The sequence below is a fragment of the Myotis lucifugus genome, unplaced genomic scaffold (assembly GCF_000147115.1).
Source record: "Myotis lucifugus unplaced genomic scaffold, Myoluc2.0 scaffold_247, whole genome shotgun sequence".
In the NCBI taxonomy this organism is placed as follows: Eukaryota; Metazoa; Chordata; class Mammalia; order Chiroptera; family Vespertilionidae; genus Myotis; species Myotis lucifugus.
In genome coordinates this window covers 620,168-639,343 of record NW_005871295.1, presented here as the reverse complement: position 1 = coordinate 639,343, position 19,176 = coordinate 620,168, and the positions used below count along the sequence as shown (strand labels likewise).

The 19,176-nt window shown below is 57.3% G+C and overlaps 1 non-coding gene across 1 annotated transcript; it reads left to right on the top strand.

Moving 5' to 3' along the window:
- The first annotated feature begins 248 nt into the window (after positions 1-248).
- Positions 249-352, top strand: LOC111827924. The gene has a single exon (XR_002831673.1). It is a non-coding gene; the product is annotated as a U6 spliceosomal RNA (small nuclear RNA).
- The last annotated feature ends 18,824 nt before the right edge of the window (positions 353-19,176 follow it).

Below are 19,176 nucleotides of genomic sequence, written 5' to 3'. Positions count from 1 at the left end.
AGTCTGTCCACTCACACTTACCCAGGAATTTCTGTTTTTAAAAGAAGCATTGCAAATAATACATACTGCTAAAATACATGAGCAGCATGAGTAGTCAAAGAAAGGCAAAAATATTGAATATAAAATGTCTTCATTTATAAAATTGTCAGAGATTTAAAATAAAGCATATTGACACTTGATGCTGGTGATGGTGTGGTGAAATCGACGCTGTGCACACACTGCTGGTGAGAGTAAATTCTTTAAAATGTGCTGACCTGTGCAGCACATAGTACACTAAGGAACGATACAGAGAAGGTTAGTCTGGCCCCTGTGCAAGGATGACAAACAAATTCCTGAAGCGTTCCATATTTTTCAATAGGCAGTGAATTAAAATGCTGTGGTGCACATATACAATGGAATATTACACAGCCATAAAAAGAACAGAATCTTACCTTTTAAGACAGCATGGATGGACCTAGAGGGTATTATGCTAAGTGAAATAAGTCTAAGAAAGACAGATACCATATGCTTTTATTTATATACTAGAGGCCCGGTGCACAAAAATTTGTGCACTCGGGGAGGGGGGGGGTCCCTCAGCCCGGCCTGTGCCCTCTAGCAGTATGGGACCCCTCGGGGGATGTCCACCTGCTGGCTTAGGCCCACTCCCCGGGGGAATCAGGCCTAAGCTGGCAGTCAGACATCCCTCTGGCAGCCCGGGAGCCCTTGGGGGATGTCTACTTGCCAGTGGGAAGCAGGCCTAAGCTGCAATTGGACATCCTTAGTGCTGCTGAGGAGGTGGGAGAGGCTCCCGCCACCACCGCTATGCTGGCAGCCATCAGCCTGGCTTGTGGCTGAGCAGAGCTCCCGCTGTGGGAGCGCACTGACCACCAGGGGGCAGCTACGGCATTGAGCATCTGCCCCCTGGTGGTCAGTGTGTGTCATAGTGACCAGTCATTCCCAGTTGTTCTGCTGTTAGGGTCAATTTACATATTACACTTTTATTATATAGGATAAAGGCCTGGTGCACAGGTGGAGGCTGGCTGGTTTGCCCTGAAGGGTGTCCTGGATCAGGGTGGGGGTTCTGCTGGGGTGCCTGGCCAGCCTGGGTGAGGGGCTGATGGCTGTTTGCAGGCTGACCAATCCCCCCAGAGGGGACCCTCTCCCCATGGGGGTGTGGCCAGCCTGGGTGAGGGGCTGAGGGCCATTTTCAGGCTGGCCACACCCCCTTTAGGGTGGAGGTCCCTGCTGGGGTGCCTGGCCAGCTTGGGTGAGGGGCTGATGGCTATTTGCAGGCTGGCAAAGGCCCTTCAGGGTGGGGGTCCCCACTGGGGTGCCTGGCCAGCCTGAGTGAGGGGCTGAGGGCCATTTTCAGGCTGGCCATGCCCCTGGCGACCCAAGCTCCCAGCCTCTCCTTTTTTTCTTTTTTCTTTTTTTTTCTGGGATTTATTTATCTTCTATAATTGAAACTTTGTAGCCTTGAGTGGAGGCCAGGTCCCGCTGGAAGTCTAAGTTGCCCCTGGCAACCCAGGCTTCCAGACCCTCCTTGAGCAGAGGCCACGGTCGGCTGGAAGCAGGTATCTGGGATTTATTTATCTTCTATAATTGAAACTTTGTAGCCTTGAGCCAAGCCGAGGGCCGGCCACGGCAGGCGGGAAGCTTGGCTTTCTCCATCGCTGGGGGCAACCCAAGCCGTCTCTTTGCTCCAGCTCTGTGGTCTTGCCGCTGCCATCTTAGTTGGATTAATTTGCATACTCGCTCCTGATTGGCTTGTGGGCGTGGCTTGTGGGCATGGCTTGAGCATAGCGGAAGGATGGTTAATTACCATGTTTCTCTTTTATTAGATAGGATGGAATCTAAAGAACAACATAAACAAATAGAATAGAAACAGACTCATAGATATAGAGAACAGATTGATGGGTTCCAAAGGGGAGGGGAGTTGGAGATCTGATGAAAACGTGAAGGAATTAAGTACAAATAGTTACTTACAAATAGTCATGGGGATGTAAAGTACAGCCTAGGGAACATCTATACTAATAAAAGGGTGATATGCTAATTAGACCGGACATCCTTCAGGACAAAGTCATGGTGGAGGGGACCGAGGCAGAGGTTGTTAGGGGGCAATCAGGCCACAGGGATGGGCAGTTAGGGGGCAATCAGACCAGCAGGGGAGCAGTTAGGGGTGATCAGGCAGACAGGCAGAGGCAGTTAGGGGCATCAGGCTATCAGGCAGAGTGGTTAGGGGTGATCAGGCAGGCAGAAAGAGTGGTTAGGGGTGATCAGGCAGGCAGGCATGCAGGCGAGCGGTTAGGAGCCAGCAGTCCCAGATTGCGAGAGGGATGTCCAACTGCCAGTTTAGGCCTGATCCCGGGAGTCAGACATCCCCCGAGGGGTCCCGGATTGGAGAGGGTGCAGGTCGGGCTGAGGGGACCCCGCCACCCCATGCATTAATTTCATGCACCGGGCCTCTAGCCTATAAAAATAAAATTGTAATATGCTAATTAGACCAGATGTCCTTCCAGACGAAGCCAGGGAAGCCCAGGTCCCAGATGCCAGAGGAAAGCCGGTACTGGCAGCGGGGGAAAGAAGGCCTACTCTTGCACAAATTTTGTGCATCGGGCCTCTAGTAGTCAATAATATTGTAATAACTATGTGTGGTGCCAGGTGGGTACTAGAAATATCAGGGGAACACTTTGTAAAGTATATGATTGTCTGACCACTATGCTGTACACCTGAAACGAACACAAAATAATGTTGAATGTGAACTGTAATTGAAAAATAAAATTAAAAATAAATAAAATAATAGAAAGTAAATAAAATGTGCTGATCTTTCGGCTTTGCCTCTGGAAATAAGCTTGAAGAAGTGATAAATAAAAGGACTGTGCAGGACAGGTAATTTATTGAAATCTGAATTTGCCTTTTCGCCCCTGCATTTTCCCCCTGAAAGCCCCAGATTTGTAGGTGACCCTTGCCTATGTCCCGATCCCAGCGGCATTGGAAAAACCCAAGCAGCAGCTCCTGACAGGTACCCGTCCTTTGGGAAAAAGGACCATCAGGAAAGAGATTGCACAGGCAGTCCCCAAAAGGAGTGGGTGGGGGCGAGAGTTTGAGTAGGAAGGGGGAAGGGTCCTGGCCGCTTGGAAGGGCTTCCAAGTCCCAGCGGTGGGATGGGGCCCCTGCATAGCAAGGACACACCATCCAGGGAAACGAGTCAAAGCGCACCCCACCCAGTGTCCTGAGCCCCAAACCTGGCAGCTCAGCAGCCACTGGATACCAAGGAGCACGCCCACTGGAGGAGGGCTCCCTCTGGGCCGCCGCCCACGGCGCCTGCACACCGTGCACACTCCGGGACCTCGGCATGAACCCGAGGCAGGGAGCTCTGAAAACGACCGAGGTGATTTCCTGGCCAGGCCTTAAGTAGAATGTAATAAAAACTTTAAATGGGACATTCGCATGTATCTACATTTATGCAAAAAAAATTAAGGTAACTGAGTATAGAGTTATCTTGTTTTGCTTTTTTAAACCAGGAGTTAAATATTTCCATAGAGAGATGCCAAAGTGCCCTGCCGGTGTTCCCTGAACTCCAGGCACATACCTTTTCCATTGCACCAACCCGGCTGCAGGATCATTATCTATATTTAGTGTCTCGCTGTCCTTCGAGGTTCTTGATCCTGGAGGCTCATCAGGATGATCTCTTGTTTACCTCCATATCCCCAGCGCCTTGCACAGCGCCTGGCAATCACTCGGGGAATGAATGGGGGACTAAACAAGTACATGAATGAGTGAGTGAGCGAATGAATCAATGAACTAATAGGCATCTGGCGTGTGAGATAAAGGGCTGGTGAGGCTGTCCTATCAGCCCCACACAGCGCTCCTGGCAGCCTGGAGAGCTGTGCGGGCAGCAGAGTTAACTGGAAGCCCAGCCTCGGGGAGTGTGAACAGCCCTTCTCCAGGCAGGGCCGACTGGGAGCCTTGCGGGCAGCTTGCACAATCCTGTGGGCTGCTGTGATTCTCATTTTTGGGGCATGGAGTCATCTCTGCCGCGGGCCTCTCCCTCCTTGCCCTGGATTGTCTCTTGGCAACATAAAAGGAACTGTGTGTCTGTTGTCCGTGGGAAGAACTTCAGTCCCCCATCCCCTCTAGGAAGCCTGACCTGATCGACTAGATCTGCCCTGGGACACAAGGAGGCAGGGCCTCAAGGGAGCTTGGAGCTCATCCTGCCCAACCCCTTCATTTCACCTCCTTCCTGAGTCCCAGTCGCCTGAGACCTTAAGAGGGGGGACACAGCCCACTGCAAGTGTGGCAAAACTTGGCATGGAGCTAGGTGTCCTGGATGGCACCTGGTTTCAGAACCAGTCAAACAGGGCTGTACATTCCTGCACAGCCACTGTCCAGCCTGTGAATTTGGATCAGGGACCTGTCTTTCCTGAGTCCCAGTCCCCTCATCTGCATTGCATCACATGCAGGGCCGCTGTGGAGACCGCCTGCCAGGCCCCTGGAGGTGCCTAGCGCAGTGCCTGGCTCAGCCTGGCGCGTCTGCCTCCCACTTCCTCCTGCCCTTTCTTTCCTAACTTCTCCCACTCACCATTTCTCACCATTCCTCCATGTCTGGGCATGAAGTGCCCCTTCTCGCCGAATGCCCCACTGCAGGAAAATTTACTTCCCTGATTGGCTGTGTGTGATGTCATGGCTTTAGATTCATTTGTATCCACCTACTTTTTCTCTCCTCACGCACCTCTTGAACTTGCCAAATTCATTCATATGTTCCTTTCTCCTTCCCTTCCTGCAAACGTTGCCAGGCCCCTGCTGTGTTCCAGGTACCTGCTGGGCAGAGGTGCTCTTGGCTGGCCTCTGCCCTTTAAGAGCTCACCGATTGCTCGAGAGAGGCCGTGTGGGCAGTGACAGCTCAGGGAAGGAGAGCTTCCATGCGTTTTCCTCTGGGCCGAGCTCCAGCTCTAGGGGCTGTCCGGGTGCAGGTGGGTTTCCGGTGGGGAGAGCTGGAAGGAGCGCACAGAATACCTGGCCCTGAGGAGGAGCCTGTGAGAGTGTCAGAGTGGAGAGAGGCTTTTTACATCACCAGCAACGCCAGAGCCGTGGGGCCCAGGGCTGGCAGGTGACAGGAGGCCTGACTCCGGTGCCAGCCTTCAGAGCCCGGCAATGACTCACTAACCTGCGGCCCCAGAAGGGGCCACGCTGCAGGGGCACGGCTTGTTCTCCAGGGGCTGGTGTGAGCCAGGGCGCCCTGTCACTCAGGCCCGCGGGTCAGGCTCGCACGCTGTGTTCATTGCCCACATTACTCACTGTTTTGTTACCTAAAATACATTTAATTCCTATTAATAATGAGCACTGCAGGGCAGAGATTTCATCATTCGCACTAAATTACTTTATTGCTGTTTACAAAGGAGCTGCCTGTGATGTCTGGCAGGGCCGCGGCGGCCGGGCCTTCACACAGGGGCCGCTCTCGCACGCGGGGTGCCGTGGGGTGTGTAGTCACAGGCAGGCGTGTTTCCTTGTCCGATCGCAGCAGCTCACGAACAGTGCCTGGACGGAGGCAGGAGCCCGATTTATCACGGAGAACAGGCCAGGCACCCGGCTAAGGGCTCTCAGGCGCTTCTCTCCGTGGAACCCGGGACCCGTGGCTCGCGTCCGCCATCGTCCTTGTTCCTGTGTGGGCATGGAGGCTCTCAGAGCCCAGAGCGCCCGCCTCAGGCTCCCGGTGAGCGCAGCCTGGCCTGACCCCAATGCCCAGCCCTCTGCCGGCCCTTAGGCGCTGCCCTCCGTCCCCGGCAGGAGGCCGATCATGCTCGCCTCTCAGTGAGACTGTGCTGGCAAAGCTGGGGGAGGTGGGAAGATTGCTCATTAGTGCTATTATTTTTTGCAGTAAGTTTTGCATCTTTCATTAATGGCCGTGAAAGTCCCACTCCATTCCCTGGCCCTGGCTCCCTCAGGGCGCGGTTAGTAAGAGCTGATGCCAGAGCCGGGGTGGGGTGTGTGCCCGGGGGGCTCCTCTCACCCACCGAGCACACAGACCTCGGCAAAAACAATTCCTACTTGGCAAACGGTGGTGTTTGCCCGGGACAGGACCTTTCAGCCGGCACCGGCTCTGTTGGTTCTGGCACAGGCCTGGGGGATGGCCAAGCCTCCAAGTTTGCTAACTTCCTGGATTTCTTATCATGCAGCCTGTCCTGCCAGGGGACAGGTGAAATGCTATTTTGTGCCCAAGAGAAGATAGTGAGAAGTTCCACAAAACCATTCCTGCCCCCGAGGGCAGGGCCGCCAGGGCTGGGCCAGGGCTGCAGGGGCCGGTCAGATGCACAGACAAGCCTGCTCCCCTTCCCCTGGCCCCGGCCGGCCACCTCTCCCCTGTGAGTTCCTGCCCATGAATTCTCTGCTCTGGGCTCTGGCCGGCGGGGCCCCTCACTCCATCTGGAACCACGTGCCCCGGCCAGCCCCACGCCCCTGCCCGGGCCATGCCTGCTTTGGCATTTCCTCCCACCAGCTCTCCAGCTGAAATCTCACTTGACTGGCAGGATACATGAATGGGACTGAGTGACAGAGAGTGCTGCCCGTCTCCCTTCCCCGGGGTTCCTGGCTCTCAGGGCTCCCCGGGGGTGTGTTCTGTGTCAGAGCGAGCCCACAGGTGGTCCTGCAGACACAGGAGGCCTGGACTCTGCACCCCAGGAAGCCACACCACAGACAGCTGTGGGTGGCTGGAGAGTGGGGGGAGGGGGAGTGAGGGGGCGGACAGGCGGACAGGGAGGGTTTCCTGGCTCAGGAGTTGGCAAATCGGTCAAGTCCTAACTCCCAGCCTTCCATCTGTGTGACCTTAAGAGGTGGCTGCAGGCTTCCTGTTCCTGAGCAGAGTGGGTATGCCGGCAGCTCCCTGCTCGCGAGGTTTAACTCGAGGCCTGCAAGGCAGCTCGAGCGTGTCCGCACGGCGCCAAGCGGATTTCAGACAAGTGCTGGCCTTCGACAGCCGTAGTGCTCTAAGCACTGTTCAGCACTGTTCGCTGCTTCCCCGGCACCTTCTCTCACAACGAGCCTTGTGCTGCTGCTGCTGCTCAGAGGAGGGACCCAGTGCGCCGAGGCAGGGGGCTGGGACACAGCGATAAGTGGTGGCAGAGCAAGGGGTAAACCACACCCACTTGGCTGGACCCTTGGCTGGGTCCTTTCTGCCTCTTACCCCCCGCCGCTCTGGCTGACCCCAGGCCTCGAGCTTGTCTGGCCCTCCAGCGTCTGGGGTGAGGTAAGAGAGCCAGCTGCCGATGGGAGGGCGCTCAGGGACACCCTGGGTCCCTTGTCAGACCCTCATCTCCATATGCCCTCAATTCCTACCAGCGCTTAGGCTGCTGTGGGCCCCCTGGTGTGTGGAGGACCCTGGTGTCATGCATGCTGCCTTCTGCCTCTTCTGCCTCTGGTGGAATCTGAGGAAGGGGTGGACAGGGGGAGAGCAGCTGCATGTTGGGCCCAAGAGTGGCCACACTGGGCGCTGGGGCTCCTTGCCAAAGGAGAAACCTATGCAAAGAGGAGCAGAGGGGGAGGGGCGCTCTGCTATGGGTACCGACTCTCTCAACAAACTTGCGTGGGAGGGCCTGGCTTAGTCTTCACCTCACAGAAGAGGAAATGAGGCACAGAGAGGTTAGGTGACTTGTCCAAGGCCACACAGTTACCATGGCGGAGGCAGTGGGTTCAGTACAGGCCTGTGATAACTTCCTAATTTTGCCAGGGCATGTGGTCATGGAAGGTGACTTGTCTTTGGGCAGGGCTAGCCGTCCTGGGTCGCAGAGAGGGTCGGAGAGGAGCTGCTAGGCCCCGCCCGAGTCAGGGGTCTGGCCCCAGCAGCTCCTGCCACCCACCTGGTAGGACCAGAGGCCTGGAGGGGCTTCAGCGGGGTTAGCCATCCAAGTGCCCAGCACGAGGCACTCACCAGAGGTTGGCTCCCACCCCAGCGCTTCAGAGGGAAAACCACCTCCGTCCTGCGCCGTGGGGCCCAGGGAGCATGACTCCCTTCCTTTGGGGACCCGCGCCTCTGGGAGCGATGCCGTCCCCGCTGCACGGGGCAGTGTGTCTATGGAGGGGTTGCAGGTGGGCAGCCCTGAGCCAGGCACATGCCCTCACTGGATGTCAGGCAGGGTGGGGCCTCTGCCAAACATTTACATTAAACAAGAATAAAGCTATTTAGCTCCACTTTAAAAATAAATTATGCTCTTTAGAGAAGATTTAGGTAAAACAGTGAGAGAATAATGTGCCCAGAGACACCGCTGGGTGGACTCCCAGCCCTCACACGTGCAGCCGATGGCTCTGTGTGATTGCTGTGGTGGCACCGGGCTTCCCTCACCATTCGCTCCCTGGCTCTGGCCATGGGAAGGGGGCAGCATCACCTCGCTTTACAGATGTCCTAACTGCCTCAAGAGGTGGGCAAAGGCTCACTCAAGGTAAGGAGAAACCAGGACCCACGTTCTCCTCGCTGTGTAGACTGTACTGCTGCGATCCCAGCTTTCGTACCTAACTTCTCAGCGGCTGTCCCCGCCCTCGGATGAGAAGTTCGATGCGAACATCAGGTGAATGTATTCTGTTCCCTCCCACAGCTGTGCACCAGTGTTTTACCCTCTGCGGCCTGGACAGCTAGTGATTGCTAAGTTCTCACTATTGGAAACGCAGTGACGAGCAGCTTTGCCTGCAGATGTGTGTTTCAGGTTATTTCCCCGAGGCAGTGCTCAGTGGCGCTGTGAGGTCAGCGGGGCGGGGACACTTTGGTGAGCTGCTGGGAAGAACCGTCCATGTGACTTCCCCGCTCTGGGCCCCGGGGAGAAGGTTGCTTCAGGGGCCCAGATGGCCCAGTGTGGAGCCACGCTGACCGCTGACCCCTCCACCTTGAACACACTGCCCAGCTCTCCCCGGGGGGCAGGTGTGGTGCCTCTGCCACACCGCTGGCCTGTTTAAAACCGAGTCTCAGAGAGGGAGAGTCAGCTGGGGCAGAGCCTATAAAACGTGCATCTCTCACAGGGTTTGCAAAACACCTGCCGTGACCTTTCTGCAGTTCTGGCGAACGCTCCGTGGGCTGGGTCCATGATGCCAGCTCCCTTCCTGAGCGGCTCGGAGGTTGTCGCAGAGCTGAGGGGCTCAGGCCCACCCCCGCCAGCCTCCCAGAGCTCTGTCTGAGATGCCGCCACGCTCTCCGTCGCCCGCTGGCCAGCCGGCCTGGCGCAGTCGCCTCCTACGGTTCCACACGAGCCCTCTCCTGCTTTTCTCCTGCTTTTCTCCGCTCAGCAGTCAGGTGGTGGTTTAAGTACCCAAACCTCCCTGCTCCCGCCTCTGGAATGCCTGGCTGGGTGTAGCTGTGTCTGGGAATGTGCTGAGACGGTTACAACCCAACAGGGTTTGATTCAGTGCCCGCCCATGGCAGGTCCAGGGCTGAGCACTGTGAGAAGAGTTACCAGACACGGAACTTAGGAGGAAAACCAAATGCCTTAACCCGACTCTCCAGGGCCTGCCTCCTCTCTCCCAGACCCCTGCCAACCTCACCCACCCTCCTGGGCGCCCCCTGGGCTCCTGCGTCAGCCTCCTCTCGAGTGGAGCCCTCGCCCTCTCAGGGGCTCTGCTGCGCCTCCAGCCTAGGACACTCTTTCCCTCCACTCCAAGTCCTGCCTCCCTTCCTCCCCAGAGCGCTCTCTCTCTCTCTCTCTCTCTCTCTCTCTCTCTCTCTCTGTCTCTCTCTCTCTTCTCTCTCTCCTCTCTCTCTCTCTCTCTCTCCGCCCCCCTCTCTCTCTCCTGTGTTCACAAATGTCCCCCTAACACACACACACACACACACACACACACACACACACGCACACACACGCACACACACGCACACACACACTACAACTTCCCCAGGAATAGTCTCAATTCCGGAGCTTCAGACATGAGGGGAAATAACTGTTTGGGGGAATGGCCTTACAATTGTCCCAATCATTTTTCTGTGGGACAAATATTTTTACTTTTATTTAAAAAAATCCGACCAAGACATCGCACTCAATGCGGAGGTGAATGCATATTTAGCACATCGTGAGTTGGCAGCAGCTGCTACTCCCGGGATGCCCACCGGCTGGGACGCTTCTGGACCTCCCTCCACAGTTCCAACAGGACGCCGGCGATTATTTGGTGCTGAGCTGCCTTCCCTGCTGTGCCTGGTTTCCACGAATGGGACTCAGGGGCTCCGGCTTCAGGTCCCCCCATGGTCCCGGAGACACGGCTTGAAGACGTCTCCTCAGAAACGGGAGTCCAAGGCCCTCGCAGAGGACAGGGCCTGCCCCCTGGGGTGAGGGCGGAAGTGCAGCTGACCACATCCCTCCCTCACTGTCCCTTCCCTGGCTGCTGCATTGGTCAGCCCGCCCCTTCCAATTCGCAGGCAAGGGGAGCTATGGGGCCCACCTCCCCTTGCTGGCCCCAGGGCTTGAGGCGTCAGTGCAAAGACCTCTTCCACTGAGTCTCTCCAACTTTTCCTCTGCTCAGGTCCCCACTGTCCGGCTTCCTCTCTTCATTATTGCCCTCAACGGGAAAGAGAGCGAGGCAGGAGCTGGGCCACGTGTGCTGACATGTGTGGTGGGACCTGAGGCCGGAGGGATCACCAGTGCCCCCCACCTGTCCGCAGGTCTCCATCCTGGAGCCAGACCCCCCGGGAGAAAAAGAAATCACCCCAGTGATGGAAAAACAACTTTTACTGAGTTGAATTTCAAAACGAAGAAGTGAATAAAAAGATGGCCTGGTGAGTGAGCTAGCGTCCTGACGCTCGGCTGGCGCTGGCTCCACAGGCCGCTGCGCCAGCCTGTGCCCCACACTGAGAGCACAGATGTGGTTCTCACTGCAAGAAAATTCGGGGCTAGAGGTCCCCCGAGGCGAGCTGGGGCTGGGCCAGGCCTCTGTTCTCAGCCTCCAGCCTCCGCTGCAGAGCTGAGCGCCCTGGACTTTCCCGGGAAGCTGTGCTCCCAGCCCCGTGGAGAGAGCACCCACACTCCTTCCGGAGGAACCTGCTCCCTTTGCGGAAGCCATTCCTCCTCTTGCCAAGGTGAGTGAGGTCTTCCCGCCCTCCCCACCCTGAAACTCTGTGCTTGACCTTTGCAAAGGCCCCGGGCGTCTGGCTGAGCAGGCCCGGATCTGGTTGCAGGGCCTGGGTTTGCCTTGAGGGAAGGGTGGGTAAGTGTGGATAAGTCCACATTCTGCAGTGACCCCACTTACGGCGAGGCCTCAGGGAAGGGCAGAAAGCACTGGAGGGGTGCTCAGCACAGGGGAGTGAGGGCAGGGGTCAGCCCCAGGCCCACCGTCAGGGTTGGGCTGGTGCCCCAGCATGAGAATGAAAGAGAGAAGCACTCAGAGCGAGCTCCCCCGGGAACAGAAGCCTGATTCAGGAAAACCCGACCGTGTGTGTGTGTGTGTGTGTGTGTGTGTGTGTGTGTGTGTGTGTGTGTGTTTATGTGTGTGTATGTGTGTTTATGTGTGTATATGTGTCTGTGTTTGTGTTTGTGTGTGTGTGTGTGTGTGTGTGTGTGCCACGTGCTGAACCACTTCAGGGGCCCGGAGATGCTGCTGCAGGACCACCCCCCCGCCCTACTCCACCCCGCACACAGCTCAGCTGCTTGGGTCTGGAGGCCTGGCCCAGCTAGTAGCAGTGCCAGCTCGTGCACACCTGCCACGGAGCAGGCACACAATCAATATTTGTTCCCTGACAGCCTGGGCTGCTTTCTGTCTCCCCCCACAGGGCTGGGGACAGTGTGGAGATGGTGTGGCAGCTGGTGGATTCTGGTGTAACTCTTAGCAGCAGAGGCCCTGAGGCCCCATGAGCACTAGGGCCTGGATGATGATGCCATCTCCCCCCAGGACCAGCCTCAGGCAGGTGGGACCCAGTCCTGCTGCACGGGATGGGGTCTGGGCCACAGGCAGGCGTCCCCAGGAGCTCTGCTGTGTGTGGGAAGAGGGCCCCGAGAAGCCCAGACTCCCTACAAGCCAAGCGGGGACTCAAAGCAGAGCTGAGGCCGTTGTGGGAACGTAGCCCCATGTGACTGCCCAGGCTGCTTCGGGTGAGCTGTTCCATTCATTCAGCAAATATTTATCCAGCCCCAGCCAGATGCCAGGTCTTGTCCGAGAGCTGTTGGAAGGCTTAGAGAAGGTGACATGGTGGCAGAAAGGGCCGGGCGCATGCTTGCAAGAGGCGCCGAGCCTGCGGGAGTCGGAGGCAGGAATCAGCACTGTCATAGGAACTTTCCACATCCTCCTCCTTGGACCCCCCGCCTCCAGAGCTGCAGGTGTGAGCCCTGCCTAGGGAAGCTCTGGGGCAGAGGCCCAGGGCAAAGGCCAGCAGTCTGCCCTGAGCCTTTGCTGTACACAGGCCCCGGGCATTCAAATGATGTCAGAAGTAGAGCTGACTTCTTACTCTTTCTTTCTCCTTAAATTGCAGCCAGTCTCTTGGGCAAAGGGTGGGTGAAACCAACAAGGCCGTTGTCTCCCCATCCAGGTTCACCTGTCCCCTGTGCTGTTGCCACTGGAGCCCTGTCTCCCACATCCCTGCTGTGGAACAGTCCGCGCTCGAAGACCCCAGAAGACAGGGAGCTCGGTGCGCTCCAAGCACCAAGGTGGTCTCAGTCGGTGGTTGTTGGAGGCTCAGCAGGCAGCAGGGAGTGGCTGGGGCATGAGAAGGCTGTGTGGACTCAGGAAATGGGGCAGCCTGGAGAGGCCACTGCCCCCCTAGGTCCCCCCCACCACCACCACCACAGTTCTGCCTGCATCTCCGGTCCGGTCCTCTGCAGGCAGTGTGGGAGGGAGGCCAGGACTCCCCCGGACTCAGCCCCTCACCGGACCAGCTTGCAGGCCAGTGTGTGGAGGACAGACAGTCTGACCCTGGACCACCTGCTGCCTGGAGTCACCTCTGACCTGGCCTCCGGGACTTGGCTGCAGGAGTGATGAGGGCTGAACTCCACAGCCCCGCACAGCACAGACATGGGCACACATGGGCACACGAGGACATATGTGGGCCACACAGGAGGCTGAAGGGCAAGCGACATTCAAGTCCCTCGTGCAAAAACGGCCCGAGGAGTCACTAACTGCGGAGCTATTGTGCTCAGCTGTATATTCAGGCTCCATGAGTGTTTAACTGTGGGACCCTGGTGGCCACGTGAGTTGGTGTTGACCGAGCAGCTGAGTGTATTATCAGCTCTGACAGCCTCTAATGAGTCATGAAAGCGAGTGGATCTAGTTTTAACAAACAAGAGATTGACCCCAAGAGCAGCAGGGCCGGAGGAGGAATCTGCTCGTGGTTGTGCCTGGACAGCTCAATAGAAGCTCCAGGGAAGCACATGGGAGCATGTCTCATGTTTCTGCTCCGTCTTCTCTTCACAAATCCAATAGAACAGGGGCCGGCTTTCTAAGGCAGCCAGATGGGTTCAGTGGCCGCGAGCGCCTGGTTCCGTGGATGGTGTCTCAGACTTCTGTAGGTCAGCGGTGTTCTATGGGTGGATTCCTACGGCCATGGCCCGGGCCACTGCTCTGCCTGCATCTCAGGTCATCTATAGGCAGTGTGGCAGATACAGTGGGGAGAACGTGAACTTGAGGGTCCTGGGAACTGGGTTCAAATGAAGGTTCTCTCACTAGTTTGCTATTGGGCAAGAAAATATTTTCTGTGTTTGTAAATGGGAGTGATGACATTGGCCAGCCTGTGGGCTGTGAAGGGAACCAGATGCGTTAAGACATGCGAGAGCCCCCACCATGTGAGGTCCGGACTCCACGGTGCTCTCCCTCCAGCAATGCCGGTTCCTGCCCTTGGCCCAGGGTGGCTTAGGGGACACTTTCTCCCCTGCAGCCCTGAGTGGGAGTGTCACCCCTTCCCTGTACCATGCTGAAGCCCCACTTTACCAGGCCAGAGCACCTATCTGGCCATGTGCCTCTGTCCCCACACCCAAAGGCCCTATTCTAGCTCTGCAGGCAGCCTGACCAGACATGGTCACCACACCCACTGCCGGCCTTTCCCTGGAGGTGCCGGGCTTGGGCGTCTGAGATTCCTGAGGCTTTGGAGCAGGCCTGGTGCCAGCTGAACATGTCCACCCCCGCCATGCTCTACCCTCTGGCAAGGACACCAGGGTTCACCAGTCCAGAGCAGATGTGGGCCCAGCACTCTGGCCCCATTCATGTCCGCATAATCAAGAGCTCTCCCGTGCGCTTGCCCAGGGCTCCGAGGAGCCCAGAGGAGGAGCGAACACAGTGTCCACTTCCCGCTTTCCAATCTCTTGAGAGAGATCAGCTCAGCACACAGGGACCAATTAGAGAAGGACAACGCTCTCTCACCAACTGCATGTGCATTTGAGGGCGCAGTTGCAGGTCTTAGTTACTGAGTTTTAAAGAGTCGGGGGGTTCAGTGGTTTTCATGGCTGGTCTCCCAGAGCCCCGGGGTTTTAGTCTTGTGGGCCTCGGGGAGTTAGGAAGGGCCGTGGGCAGGACTCAAGATCCTCCAGGGTCATTGTTCAACCAGATTGATCGACAGTTGTGTTTCCTTTATTGGGACATTGTGTTTAATTTTGTTGGCAAAAAGAGAGTGTGGATTTGTTGAACTCTAAGTTCTCCAAGTCTAGAATTCTTATTCAGAGCGGCAGCATTGAATGCGTGTTGAACACAAGAAAATTGAACTCTGTTGGATGGAGAGAGAAAGTGTTGTATATGATGCAGGAGACTCGGCCAGCCCCAGGGTGGGCGTCTTGCCATTGCCACAGTGTGTCTGTTGGCCCCATGGGCTCCTCTGGGAGGTCTCAGGGCTGCATGGGTCTCAGAGTCTGAGGCACAGTTCTTCGTGCACCCCGACCCGTAACTGCCTCTTCACCTGCTGTTTCCTGGAAGAGCAGCAATGAGCAGTTCTGCTGGAGGAAAGTGGTGGGACTGCACCTGGCCCCCCGCCCAAGTCTGAATGTCTGCCTTGGCTAAGGGTAATCTTTATTCCTGCCACTTCATTGTAGCAAAGAGCAGCCCAAGGCAGCGTCGTCACCATGCTATATAAACTTTGCGCTGCACAGTCGTGTAGCTGTCATGGCACGTTGAACCACGCACAGTGTGCCCACTTGGTAAGTGCAGGCCTGTACCGCCCTCTGTCCCCAGAGGGTGGGCACGGCCTGTGAAAGCGATGGCCCTGTTCACTAAAGAGCACCTTTGATGGCTCCAGCTCCTCCCCTGTGATCATCTTTGTCTTTTGCTAACAACCCCAAGAGGCAGGCACTTCTGTCCTTTTTAGAGGAGGAAACGGAGGTTTGGAGAGGATAGGTGACTAGCAGAGCCTAGATTTAACCCGGGACTCACCCCAATCCCTTGCCCTTTCTCTCAGCATGGCAGTTGCCAGGTACATGGCTGGATTAGGAGGTTAGGAGGACGCGAGGCAATGGGGGTTGGGTCGGCACCCAGAAGGTGGGGTAGGGGCAGGGGAGAGCCAAGCTCTGGAATCGGGAAGTGGCCACAGAGTTCAGAAAACCCTGGTTGTGGCCGCCGACTGGCAGCAGAGAGTTGGCCCAGGAGGGGCAGGTCCCAGGGATCTCAGCAGCCAAGGGCAGGCGGGCAGGGCGGCACCCACTTGAAATGAGTTCGGGTTTCTGCCGTTAGAGTCACTTAGAGTCACAATACGGAGACAGAGAAAACCAAGATGCCTAGGGACTGAGCCCGTTTCCTGCCCATCTCCCGCACGGTTCCTGAGCTCTTGTGACTCCTGGAGGATGACGGGCCTCGTCTCTCCACCATCAGCATGTGAGCACGAGCCGGGCACTCTTTTCCTGATCTCTTCCTGCAGCCCCCGCCCCAACTTCAGTCATAGAAGCTGCTCAATGAACACTGTCCATCGGGTCCATGGGTGTTCGCACAGTGTCACCCGGTCCGTGGACATCAGGTCCCTGGGACTATGTAGAGATCCCCAAGACGTGGATGGGGGGAAAGACAAGGTCCCTGAAGGCGGTTCTGGGATCAAATCCCAGCGCAGGCCTTTGTTCTGCACGTGGGCCAGCGCTGACGGCAGGTGCCGAGGGGCGGAATGGCGAGTGCCATGTGCCCAGTGAGTGCGGGGTAAGCACAGGGCCTCTGGGCCGCGCTGGCTGCCCGCGAGTGAGAGCCACTTCCATGGCCTTCGACACACTGAGCCCTACACCACCTGTCGCCGACGGAGGGGGCGGCTGACCTTCTCTGGGTGCTCTTTGGAAACCCATGGCCTGCCCTCTCCTGCTTCATTGCCGGTTTTGGGCTCTGGGTGCCCCGTGGACCTCCAGCCACTCCTCAGCCTGGCACACCCTCCCCTGTACCTGCCTCTGCCCCACACATCCTTCAGGCCACGCCCTGGTGACCCCGCTCTGAGGAGGCCTCCTGACATCAGCGTCTCCCACCTGACCCTCATCCTGGCCGAGGCCGGAGCAGTGGTGGGGCGGGAGGTGAGAGTGTGGTGTGAGGCGTGTGACGAGGCCTGGGTCAGCCCACGCCCTGCTTGCCTCCCTCGCTGACCACTTCATTTCAGGGCTTGGCTTCTGCTCTCAGTGGCTTCCTTGCTCTGTGGGCTTCCTTCCTGCGCAGGCCCTCTCCCCGACAGGCAGGTTCTCCTCCCAGCCAGGTGGCTTGGCGGGCCAGGCTCTGCGTTGGCCCAGCTGGAGCCCAGGGGGAGGCCTGGCCGCTGCTCCTTCTGCAGCCTTGCCCTCGCCACGCCTTCCCCTGTCCTCCTGCCGGGCCTGGCGTGGGCAAGGGGCCACAGTGGCCAGGGACCCTGAGGACTGGGGAGCTGCCCTCTGGCATTCCCTGGGCTTGGCCTGGGCCGAGAGCACTGATGGAAATGCGGGTTGAGAAGGCTGCTGGAGGGGTGCAGCCATGATGACAGTACCAGGGCGGAGGGGCTCTTCTCCAAGACCACCCTCTAGGGGCCAGGGCTGAGGAGGAGCTACTATTTCTCTGCAATGCCCTGCACCAGGCTTTGAGCTATCACATCACAGTGATGGTGACGTCTGATTCTCACTGCAGGAAGTGGGGCATCGTAGTCCCACACTGAGCACATGACAGCTCCCAACCCCCAGCCTGTGCTGGGGTCCCAGAGCTGATCTCACGTGAAAGTGGATACTCACATGTAAAACCACACACCAAAGCCCAGGAAGTGAGGGCGCAGGGCCACACTGTCACCAGGAGCCCCCACGTCGCTAAGGTGCAGCTTTCCCGGGTCCCCCTGGTGGGAGAGCCTGGGGGTGCCCCTGGTGAGAGAGCTTGGGGGTGTCCCTGGTGAGAAAGCTTGGGGTGCCCTTGGTGGGAGAGCCTGGGGGTGTCCCTGGTGGGAGAGCCTGGGGTGCCCCTGGTGGGAGAGCCTGGGGTGCCCCTGGTGGGAGACCCTGGGGGTGCCCCTGGTGGGAGAACCTGGGAAGGAGTAACCTTTCCTTTCCTGGCCCCGAGCTGCCAGCATCCTGGCTCTGGGCTGTGATGCCCACGCTCAGTGCCCAGCACTGATCTCAGTGGAACCAGTGCTGTCCGTCTTCTACCCCCAGATGCTCTGTCCTGCTCCTTAAGATCAGCCAGGCCTCACGTCATTCCCCCGAATGCGATGAGCCTTCCCTAGCACTGGGAGCTGCTGCTGATCCTTTAAGTCCTGGGTATAATGATAAGAACAGCAGACGTGGCGCCAAGAGTCAGGACTCTGGCTTCGAACACTGAAGTCTGTGCAGGCAAGTCCCTTCATCCCCTGGGCCTCGGCTTTCTTATCAGGAGAAGGGGAGGCCGCAGTAGCTGCCATTCCTACAACAGGGGTTCTTGTGAATGCCAAGTAAGACACAAATATGCTACAGCAAAGCCCTTAAACAGCACACCAAGAGATCCCGCCTCCACCACCACCACCATCGTTATTCTCAGCATCCGTGGCCAGAAACTATGGACCTGGAGTGAAATTAACAGAGTTATTAAGCCCCTGGTGCAGGGCCAGGCCCACTGCAGCCGGAGTTCAGGACATATCGTTCCCGTCCCTTCTTACTTGCTCAGAATCTCCTTACGCTGCTGGGGAGACAAACGCCTGCCTGGTGACTTCCCACAGGAGGGGTCCGTATGTGACAGGCAGTTCTCGGGGATCACCGATCTAGCTGGACTCCCAGAAGCATCCCTACCTGTCAGCCGGGTGTGTGCAGTGGTGTTGATTTCCACGCAGCTTCCCAGCCCAGGCCCGGTCAGGGGGTGTGAGCGCCGGTCACCAGGCGCTGCCTCTGGGTCCTCCAGCCTGGCAACACCTGCTGACACAGTGCCATCCAGGGGACAAATCCTGGTCCCAAAGCAAACAATACACCCAGCAAGCCCTCTGCCTGCTCTTTATTTTTCTTTATTTTCTCTGATTCTTCATGCAAATATTGTTACCAACCACGGGCTAAATTGAAATCTGGCTGCCTATGTGTGTGTCTGTTTCTCTCATCAAGATCAAGAATCCCTATTAAGATAGAGGCTCACATGTGGGCACTGTGGGTTGTTTAATTTGGACGTGAGTGTCGTGGCCAGCACACAACTTCTATTCTTGGAAACTGGTGTGTTTGCAAAAGTCCCAGAGGCCTGGTTTCAGAACTGTCATTGACTTTGCTTCTAACATGGAGGAGTTGCCTTGAGGGCAATGCTGTTCTCCCTCAGCTCCAGCCACGACAGCTGCATTGCCCTCCATGCCACGTGACCCCTCACCTGTCAAGTCAGCCAGTCTGGGTGGGCTGGGCTCCCGGAGGGTACAGAGGCAAGGTCTCCACCCAGAAAGCTTCTCCCAGTCACCATCCGAACGGGCCACACCTTCCCTTGGGGGCCAGTGGCACCAGCCAGAGGTGCTGCATGCATTTAGGCTCATGATTTGTGAGCAGGAATCCAGGTGTTTTGTCTGGGGCCTGAGGCTTCAATGATGGGGACAGTTGGTAGGGGCGGGGTGGGTGGCACTCCCATGCATGTCAAGCAAGAAACGCTTGGCTGGGATTTGTGAAGAGACTTGTAAGTGAAAGGGCTGTTTGCAGAGATGCTATTGAGTAGGGAACTTAGAGGGATGTAAGGTGCCCAGGGACTGGCCGCCATGGGAGCTATTACCACCAGGGCCCAAAGGGGCAGGGGAGGACACAGAGCTCAGGAATCACGTTCACAGCTGGGGATATGGAGAAGCCAGAGCTCACAGGGGCACAGCCGGTCCCGGAGCAGGATCACCTGGCCTCTTCTTCTTCCGCTGCC